This window comes from Eschrichtius robustus, chromosome 1, assembly GCF_028021215.1.
Source record: "Eschrichtius robustus isolate mEscRob2 chromosome 1, mEscRob2.pri, whole genome shotgun sequence".
NCBI classification, from domain to species: Eukaryota; Metazoa; Chordata; class Mammalia; order Artiodactyla; family Eschrichtiidae; genus Eschrichtius; species Eschrichtius robustus.
In genome coordinates, this window is record NC_090824.1 from 196,024,026 (window position 1) to 196,035,502 (window position 11,477).

Genomic DNA, 11,477 nt, shown 5'->3' on the forward strand with positions numbered 1-11,477 from the left:
GGAAGCACAGGTGGAATTGTCAACACCACGTTCAAAAATCTCTGATGGCCTTTGCCTGCTGAATAAAGACCATGACTCTCCACGGGGCAAGAATCCACACAACGGCCCTTTTAGCCGTGCGTCTTATTACGTAGCCCACCGTGTGCCTGTTGGTTCTGTTGTATATGCTCTGGCCTCTTAGTTGTATAGGTTTGTACTACCGCCCCCCCCCCCTTCCAAACCTGCCCCAGCCCCAAACTCACTTCTAACTCTGCATATTGGAATGTTTCCAATCCTTAATGCCCATCATTCCAATGAAGTCCTTTAAGCTTCACCCAGTAAGAATTCATCTTTTCCCCGGTACATAGAAATGTGGGTGAAGATTTGCTCTTAGACTCTGAGATGCTGACCAGCGAGCCTCCTGCCAGACTGGCCAACAGCTGGAGAATGAGACCATGGACTCTTTCCTTACCATATCTCCAATACAGGCAAAGAAATAGATTCCATGACCCCTTTTTCATAGACCAAAATAGCTATAACAGATGATCACAGCCCATATTCCCATGGCAATGACTTTTAGGCTGGGAATGTACTCTAAGGGGACATACTGTTTGAGAAGAACAAACTGAGCTACCCAGGGAAAAAAAGGATCTGACCTAAGGTTGTCCTTTGTCATCCAAAACAGAAGATCCTCACCTGTAGTCTTCTTCTAGAACAGGGTCAGCAAACCTTACCCTGAGAGGCAAATTCCACCTACCACCCCTTTCTGTAAATCAATTTTTTTAATACAAAAGAAGTTTCCTCCCCAACATACTCGCACTTCCTTGGGCCTCTACCTAGTAGTCTGTATTGGTTATTTATGAGTATGTGTTTCTATACCTCCTTTTGGGCAGTGGCCTACTGTATGAGAATGCAGAATTTGTTTTATTAACCACATTTCCACAGTGCCCAGCAGAGCACTGCTCAGAATAGATCCTTAGTAAATATCCATGGTAGGCTGAAACAGCAAATTGCTACTGCAGTGACAACAGTCTTAATATTGAGAAAAGATTTGCAGAACTTGTGGTTGGTCCCTGCCCACACATAACCAGTACACACACACGTTATTTTTCAAATGCATTTTCTTTTATTGGATATTATTATTATCATAGTCTGTTTAGAACAACACCACCAAAATAATGTAAGTTTCTTAAAGGTCATATTGATACTCTCCATAAATATAAGCCTCTCTGGAGTAACATTTAGAAACCACTGTAAGATAAATTAGATGTTTTTTTCCTTTGAGGCCAACCATGTTTTCATCTCTGTGTGCAAATTAAAAAAAATATATTGATTTTTTTCCTCTTTCTTTTACTAAGAAGAATTCTTTAAAATACACTAGGCAAACTGCTTACATGCTGCAGAAAGCCAGATGTCTTAGGGCACTGAAATAGAAAAACTAGTACTGTGTCTCATAACTTAAGGCTATCTGAAGGGAAAACTGGTGAACCTTGTGATTTGGAAACTTGGGGCTAGCTAGTTATACTCTGCTTAACATCAGGGATGCCTCCAGTACCCACTTAATATTATTGGTATAAATGTCTTTTCCTACTCGATTGCTGCCCTCGGAGCCGCACTTCACTCCCGTGTATTAAAATTACTGGTATAAATATATTTTTCTTCACTAGATTATAAATTCCTTGAGGGTTATATTCCCGAAAGTCATTGAAGTTTATAGATGGGTTTTTCCTCACTAGACTTTAAGTTCCTGGAGGGCAGGAACTGTCCTTCATGTATCTTCCACCAGCTCTTACCATAGATCTTTGCACAGAGCATTCACTCAACAAATGTGAAATGCATCTTGCCCCTTGGCTACTACTCTGTTTGACTTCCTTTCTTTGCTAAAGGACACTACACCCTATTCCCGATTTAGAATCTTGTATGAACTGTAACGGAGGTTCAGCAGCTGTAGCAGAGATCCAAAGTAACAGTATTTGAAATAGTCCAGCTGTAAGCTTCCCAAGACTTACTCCTCGGGGGTAGCCCTACCTGGGGCAGGTGACGCTGGGATACTGTGTATGGTTGTGCAGGATGCTCATTTTTCCTGATGTCTGTTGCACCACTCTGTGGGGTCACATTCACACTGTGGTCTCTGCGATGTGTACCCACTAATGTCATGTCCAGCCGCACAGGTGTACCCAGCGGCCCTATGGCTGCTCCATGATGGCAGAGGTCCATGTTCCTTTTCCTATTGCTCTGCTATTCGTAGCGAGTTCCAAGATGCATCACACTCCAAAACGGACGGCTGCCACTGCATCCACATGCCAGTAAGAGCATGCTTACTGGAAGCCGCATGTGTCACTTCTCCTCACATGCTAGTGTGACTAGAACTTAGTCACACAGGCGCACCGCGCTGTAAGAGACCCTGGGAAATATCCTTATTCTCAGTGGCAAGTTGTAACTCAAGGGTTCAATGACCATAAAAGAGAACAGATTTGGGGGATGACTACAAGTCTCCATTACAAGCCAGTATGTCACCTTTTGTTTTGTCACTTACATTTTTAGTTCTGCAATCTTTTTCCCAGCTCTCATTCTCCTCTGTTCCTGATAACCAGGAATACTTCATTGGCTGCCTTAATTTCTGCAGTATCATCGGTGAAGAATGACAGCTTTGTTTCCTTCTTCCTCATACTTTTACTCCTCTTATTCTACTAGGCAGGACCTCCAGAACAAAGCTGAATTGAAAATGTAATAGTGGACATACGTGTCCTGTTACAAGAAGGAAAACATTCACTAGATCACCCTTCAGTATGATGTCTGCTGTAGGCTCTTTGTAGGTACTACGTATTGGATTAAGAAAATCCCTCTTTTTCTCAATTTAAAGAACAGGGTAGCTATAACCAAGAGTTTTTGAGAGATGAAGTACCTTTGGGACCTCCAGCATCCCCTTTCTATTTCCTCTGAGATTTCTTCAGATGCTTAGAGAATGTTCTTCTGCTCTAGCCTTCCTACTAAACAAACTCTGGCTTTCAGTCATTAGGGTATAAATTTAAGATGTCTTACCTCTATCCGTCTAACAATGTTTTTGTCGTTGTTTCCTTTATTCATTCATGTACTCTCTGTTTTATTTTACAAAAGATTTTAGAAGATTTATAAGGACCATACATTAAACTGGAAAAGTAGAAATAGATAGCAATTCAGCTCATGGAACATCTAGCTAGTATAGAAAATCACCACTAAGGTGTAGTTAACATAAATTTATGCAGGTCGTACACTACAGTATTATTAAATTTGACCTGTAAATTTTTCAGATGTTCTTTATAATCAGTTTTGCATTGACTATAAGAAACAATCGTATCAGTTCTTCACAGAAAGTAAAGATTTCCTAGCACTAGGATTTGGAAAAAAATATTTAATGCTCTTCACATAGGTAATGTAGAGGATATTATCCATACTCTGAGAGAAATGCACAAGCAGACTGCCTGTGATGGTTTATTGTTTCCGTCAAGGTAAGCAGAGGGCATTATTCCAAAGCAAAACTCACTAAACACAATTTTTCAAGCTACCCAACCATTTTGGACTAAGTTGCCTGTTACATTCCACAGGGGGTAGGGCATGCAGATTTTTTGTTAGTCATAATCTTAAAATTTTCTTCAAATAAGTTTGTAATTCTCTCAGCTAGGACTTTTTTTTAATATGAGTTGTGCAGGGGACATTTCAGTTGTAATTAATTTCTGGCAAAGGCTTCCTGTGACTGCTTAAAGATGGATATAAATGATTTGTCACTCTCCCCATTAGGAGGTGGCTTCATGTCCCCTCCCCTTGACTCTGGGCTGGCCCTAGGTCTGCCTGAACAACAGGATGGGCTGCAAGTGATGCTGGACCAGTTCTCAGTCTCACCTTTATGAAGACAGCTTCCCCTCCTTGCTCTGGGTGCGCAGCCTCTGCACCCAGCTACCCTGGAGAAGCCAAGGCCAGACAGAAAGTCCGTACCCAGGAAAGCCAGTTAAGAGCCCCAGCTCAGCTCCCAGGTGACAGCCACATGTACAAGTCATCATGGATGCTCTGACCCAGTTGAGTCCCCAGGTGACTCCAGCCTCAGCTGACATCACATGGAGCAAAGAAACTGCCCAGCTGAGCCCAGTCAACTCAGAGGCCGGTGGGAGAGTTAAATGACTTGTTTTAAGCCACTACGTTTTGGGTAGTTTCTTTTTTTTTTTTTTTTTTTTCTTTTTTGGCCATGCTGCAAGGCTTGCTGGATCTCAGTTCCTTGACCAGGGATTGAACCCGGGCCCTCGGCAGTGAAGGTGTTGAGTCCTAACCACTGGACTGCCAGGGAAGTCCTGGGGTGGTTTCTTCACTCAGTAATATACAATAAAAATGCTTCTCATCCACATTTCAATTCACTGCACACAGTCTTCCTTCAGGCACTCACATACCCACAAATCTGTTCCGGTAAAGTTCATAATTTAACAAATCATTGGGAAACACGATAGACACTTCCCATTCTCGCCTTACTGAAATTCCTGCTGCATTTGACTACTGACCACTCCCTGTTTAAAAAAAAAAAAAAAATACATGGGTAATACTTTCACATGGCTCAGAAACCAGAAAGTTTAAAATTGTCACCAGCAAGAAGTCTCCTCTCAGTTTTTTTCCACACCTGGCCAGTTCCACCCCCATCTCTGTCGCCAATGGGTAAAAGCCATCTGTATTTTATTAGATATCTTTCTAGAGTTTCTGTACATACACACAAATACATATGACGTTTCTCCTCTTCCCACTTTTTAAACAAAACATGCACCTTACACACACTAGACCACCCCCTTGCTTTTTCCCACAGTAGCAAAATATCTTGGGGATTTTTACATGGAGGGAACTCGATTTTTAAATCATATTCTTTAAGAAAAAAGAAAATCTTCTCCCATATGGCTATTTCTAGATTAAAACGCTGTTTGTCTCACTAAAGGATTTCTAGACCGCCTACAAAAAGGTAAGAGATTTTAGAATCTAGGTGGCTCTTTCCTCTCTAGATGCATAAATGACCCCCCAAAACACCATTTCTAACAGAGGCCTGCCTTTACAAGGGGAAAAAATAAGCAAAATTAGATCATAATGGATTTTTCCCATTTCATCTTGTAGGGTAAGGCATTTTTGATTGTCATGTAGGTAACTGACCCTAAGCTTCTGATTGCTGAAGCATCTACTTCAAGACACTGTGTGTCTTGAATACACACAGTGCCAGATACACAACTGGATGAAGTCAGGACCCCTGCATCCGTGAAGTTCCCCTTTTCGAAAGCCCTGGGTGACCTACATAACTGACCACTTGAGTGACCTCGCTTTTCCCCCCGTAAAGGCAGAACCCAAGTCTGCTCTCTTTCTCTCCCCACGACCTTGCCGTGTGGCCCTGGGATGTGTCCTTGTGACCCTCCAGGACCTGTGGGTCATGAATCTTGTTTTGCCAAAGTTCCCTGATGGCTGTTGAGGCGCCTTTTGTAGCCATAACGAGAACCACGAAGGCTGGGCTGGCCACACCATCACAAGATGGGCTGCAGCCAGTGAAGTGTCTGTGGGGCTCCCACAGGTGGCACAGGCCAAGGTGAGTGCCCTGGGCATTTCTGGGCCACAGCACCGTTACTGATGGGCTGAGACACGAAACACACCTCCGCCAAACACATATTCCAATCTCAGAGTGAAAATAGACCCATGCTTGTACTGGAAGAGACACGGAGACAAAAATAGAGGAAAGAATGGGAACCGCAACACACTAATCACCTCCACGTGCGACGAGGCCAACAGTCTCTTCCTCTGTCTCACGATAGTATCGTATACTCAGACCACGCGGAAATGAAACGTTCCCCTGACACTGACACAGGCCGCACCCTGCTTCGGTGAGAAGAAGGAAGGTCTTGTTCAGTGAATGCTGTTACAAGTTGAGGTTCATGCGGGTAAAAGTTCAATTAGATTCTTACCCTACCCTACACCAGAACACTCAAAATTTCAAATGGAAAGAAAGTTACACAGGCCGTAGAAGAATAAGAAATTGTACTTAAGGTTTTGAGATGTCTAGGTCTTTTTAAGCAAAACATAAAACCAGGGAAAATATTGGCAGATTTTGTACATAAAAATTGAAATCTCCTATAAGACAGAAGCCATCATAAACAAGCTAAATATAAGCACATCATAGACAGAAACACATGTGACAAAGAATGCATGTAAATAACTTATACATGCTGTTCCATACCAATAAAAAAGACTATCAATTCAAAAGAAGAGTGGGCAAACAATATGGAAGGGCAATTCACAGAAAAAAATACAAATAACCAATAAAGATCTGAAGATACGTTCAATTGGAATAATCAAGTAAATATAAAACGGAAAAAATTGAAAAGATTTACACTATTTAGTGTAAGAATATGAAGAAATACGTGCTCCCATACCTTGCTGTTGGGATTAAACTGACATAGATTTTTTGGAACATGATTCAGTAACATCCACCAGAATTTAAAATGGGTGTTCTCTTTAACCTAACAATTTTACACATAGGACTCTCTCTTACATGTATACATCTGTAAAAAGGTCTAAAAGTACTTGGGGCTGTTACTTAACCTCTCTGATCCTGATCCTTCAATGGTAAAATATTTATTATAATATGTGTACCTCATTTGGTTGTTAAGTGAGATAAATTAACACATGGCCTGGTACACAATAAATTTCAGTAAATGTTATATATTGATATTATGATTATCAGCATTACCATCTCATGTTATTTTCGTGTACCTATCAATGATTATAAATTATTGACAAAAATGTCCATCAATGGAGAAATACATATTAAGTAGCATGCACATATACATATGTACACACATGAAATCTCCAAGACATGCAAAATAATACATGTTTAGATTATTTCCGTTTATGTAACAATTTGTGTGTGTATGTGTGTAAAGGGGAAGAGAAAGAATAAATGTGTGTTTTTTTAAGGGTCTAAAAAGATACCAAACTGTTATTAATGCCTGAAGTATTGGCACAAAGGGAAAAACTGAAGAGAAACTTACACTTTTTTACTCTAGGTCATTCTGTATTGTTTGAATTTTGACCTTTCTGAACAGCCAGTAGAAGCTGCAATGTTCCCTCCAAAACCAGTGAACTTGACTCATCTGAAACCATAACAGCTGGACCATATGCCTTCAGTCAACTCTGACCAATGAGGTCATCTAGCTTTTCAGATTAGACACGAGAGAAGATGATCTATAATCTAGATTTTGCACACCATTTAGGATGTCAGAGATTTATATCTAATTTTTTTAAATGGGGACTTATGATGAACTTAAGGTGTTTGGAAAATCATCTCATTGCTAACAGTGGCAGATTAATGAGGCGTTTCAGAACAAAATTATTTCATCCCATTCTGATCAAGGAACTCTTCATCTGAGAAACCTCTAACACTTTTATATTCTTCTATTAATACCATACAAGTTATTAATAATATGCTGACATAACAGAATTCTCTAAAAAGATCTTCTGCTGTAAAGATAGTCTTTTCAGCCCAGGGACTCCTGTCAGTGAATCAAAGCCCGCGCCCCACTCCTGTGAGCACTGCCAGGGGGCCAGGCTGGCTGGAAAATATCTCACTACAGCTTCTGCCTTATTTGAAATATTCACTATCAAAAGGCTTGTCCATCAGGATACCACTTATATCCTAAAAGAGACCAACGCCTAGGTAGCTCCTTTCCACTGTTCCCCTACTAAATGAAATTATACCTTTCTCCTTCTAATTCAAGATAAGAAAAATAGCTAAATCGAAGCCATCGTTCAAATCGATAAAAATAGAAAAAGTATAGGAATAGAAAATTCCACCAAAACAATTCTCTGGAAGTGATATTAAATTCTACCCCAGAAATAAATGGGTTTCATATGACTTCAGAAATTTCACCTGGCACAATATAGTTGTTACAAAACCGTTAAAAGCAGATTGTCATTAACTGATTACTTCTATTTGCCAAGCTCTGTGCTACATGGTTATAGATGTTATCTCATTTGCAACTCAGACAATTTCTTACCCCATTTCATGGATGAGGACTCAGAAGCTTAAGAAAATTAAGTACTTCCCCCAAATCTAGCACAGGTCTCACTCCCAGGTCCCAGTTCTTAACCATTACAAGTGTCACCATTCTTTCACTGAATGTGGCTGATGAATTTAAAAATACCTGTCATCAGAATCTAGTAAAAATAACCTACAGTATTGTTTATAATTTTATTTTGTTAATATTTGTCAAGAAATAAATCCATGTACATTTTACCCCTAAAGAAATATTTATAGCTTTAAATTAATCCATTTCATTCACTACAAGACTAGAATTAGTACTAAAGCAACTCAGCCTTAATTTCATAACAGTTTAAAATAAATGTGGCAATGATTTCTTTTCTTCTTTTAATGTTTACTGAACGAAACACGTATTTTAAAATAAGCAAACTCCGCTACTATATATAAAATAGATAACCAACAAGGACCTACTGTATAGCACAGGGAACTATACTCAATACTTTGTAATAACCTATAAGGGAAAAGAATCTGACAAAGATATATATATCTGAATCACTGTGCTATACACCTGAAACACAACATTGTAAATCAACTATACTTCATTTAAAAATTAATTTAATATTTTTAATTAAAAAAAAATAAAATAAGCAAACTCGAGTGTTCACAAGGTACATATGCATCTAAAATATTTTTAAACACTTCTTCAAAAACTATCTGAATGCATTTACATAAAGCAGATAATTCCATAAGCATAATAATAATTAGGAATTTTTCAGAGCTAAAAATGCTTCATAACTATGAACATGTACAGCCTGTGAAATAACCAACATTTTTAAAACCTGTTTCTAAAGGCCTTTTTCACTAGCTATGCTCATACCTAACTTTTGCTACCTATCACACTGTTAGTTCATACTACCTAGTACAAATAGTATCAACTCTTCTGCAAAAAAAAAAAAAAAAAAATTATCCTCAAATTTTGAACTTTCTGAAATTTTAATTTCCATTTTTAAAATGTGATACATTTTTTAAAAATTTATTTATTTATTTTTATTTTTGGCTGTATTGGGTCTTTGTTGCTGTGCGAGGGCTTTCTCTAGTTGAGGAGAGCGGGGGCCACTCCTCGTTGCAGTGCGTGGGCTTCTCATCGCGGTGGCTTCTCTTATTGCGGAGCACGGGCTCTAGGCACACAGGCTCAGTGGTTGTGGCACTCGGGCTCAGTAGTTGTGGCTGGTGGGCTCTAGAGCGCAGGCTCAGTAGTTGTGGTGCACGGGCCCAGTTGCTCCGCGGCATGTGGGATCGTCCTGGACCAGGGCTCGAACCCACGTTCCCTGCATTGGCAGGCGGATTCTTGACCACTGCGCCACTAGGGAAGCCCCTAAAATGTGATACATTTTTAATGCTACAAAATCAGTTTCTATAAATTATCCCATATATGTTGATTTTGAAACTGAAACAAAAAAGTAATACCTAATCTTAGAGCAAATGCTTATGCATACAAGTCACAAAGTTGTAGCTTTGAAAAAAAAATTTGATGCTCAAATATCAACATTCTCCCAGCTGAAAACTAAGTCATTTTTTTCTTCTTGAGTACATTTAATGTAAATTAATCTTTCCATTTCCTCAGTTCTTAAGATTAATTGCTGTTGTAAAGGTTTTAATGAAGTTCAGTTAGAGTATACTCAATAAAACTAGCTTCTGAACAAACTCACCTAGCCACAAGTCTATTTTAGTCAACTGATGATTAAGTCATAAATCACTCAGGCAAATTATAATTACTTTCTGTTGTGCATATTTCTCAAAAACAGGAACACATACGTTTTTCACAATCTTGAATATATTCCTAAGAGGCGTGTGTGTGTGTGTGTGTGTGTGTATGTGTTTAGGTTATCGACCAAAAAAGAAAAGACTAGAAGTTCTGTTCAATGAACAATACTACTGAACTAAAATCATTTAGCATAGTTTTTAACTACTAAAACTATGATGTCCATTTATTTCATATCATTAAATTCAGTACAAGAAAAAACCCTGATTATTACTCTGGATTTTACCACTGTTCTCTGTCTTATTGCCCTACACTACTTAAGTGAATGGACAGATCAATTACACGGCTATAAAATAACATATGCTTTAAAGAGCACATACAAAATGTCTTACTACCTCACCCTATGCAAATATCGAGTTTTTCATTTGTATAAACTTAAAGCTATGGTGTTCATTTTGGTTAGAGACAATAGAACAACATGGAATGCTGATTTTTTCTGTTATATTAAGTACACGGAATACGGCATTTGTAAGAAGTCACCTCCCTCTGCCCCGATATTTCTCTGTGGCAGTGTTTCTTAAAGGGGTGGTGGAAACTCTCAACTGCCTGCATCAAGCTACCCAGCACCTTGCTAGAAATGTAGATTCCTCAGCCCTACAGCCACTGATGCAAAGCCTCCAAGGGAGGGACTCTGGGGTCCTAGGATCACTCTTACAAAAGCTGTGATCTGAAACCCATTTTTCTACAGTCTTTATCCTAAAAAGTAAAACCCACAAAATGTTAAGTGGATTTAAGAACAACTGCATTTAAAAATATAGGGGTAAGACACTATCCTAAATCAAAAAATAAAATGTATTTTTATTTTTCTAGTGGCGTATAGTTGATTTACAGTGTTGTGTTAGTTTCAGGTGTACAGCAAAGTGATGCAGTTATACATACACATATATCCACTTTTTTAGATTCTTTTCCCATATAGGCCATTACAGAGTATTGGGTCTTCGTTCCTGCCCGCGGGCTTTCTCTAGTTGCGTCAAACGGGGGCTACTCTTTGCTGCGATGCGTGGGCTTCTCACTGCGGTGGCTTCTCTTGTTGCGGAGCACAGGCTCTAGGCGTGTGGGCTTCAGTAGTTGTGGCTCGCAGGCTCTAGAGCTCAGTCTCAGTAGTTGTGGCGCACAGGCTTAGCTGCTCCGCGGCATGTGGGATCTTCCCGGACCAGGGCTCAAGCCTGTGTCCCCTGCATTGGCAGGCGGATTCTTAACCACTGCACCACCAGGGAAGCCCTCAAGGTCTATTTGATTCAAGCCTGACTTGCCTACTCAAAGGAACGTTTTTGGGAGATTTTCAAAAGAAAATGTTGTCACAGGAGACAAGTGCAAAGGACTTTCAAATACTCTCTTTTTAAAATCAACCTACCATTAAAGTACTTTATTTTCTACACAAAAGACGGCTTAGAATTAGTTGAAATAAAAGATCCTGAAGATAAACTAAATCTAAAGTTTAGGCATGCACTGAGTATATTAATATAGTCCCTGAATAGTTCGATGTATTTCATTTTTATTAAAGTTGATCACAATTCCTACTTTAAGATATTCCGCCATTTAAGGGAAAAAAAGAGTATTACAGCTGCTGGTAGGGAGTACAAGTTGAATTAGTGCAAATTTTAGGAAAAGGATTGAAAATATTTTTCATAAGACAGGCATCTAACA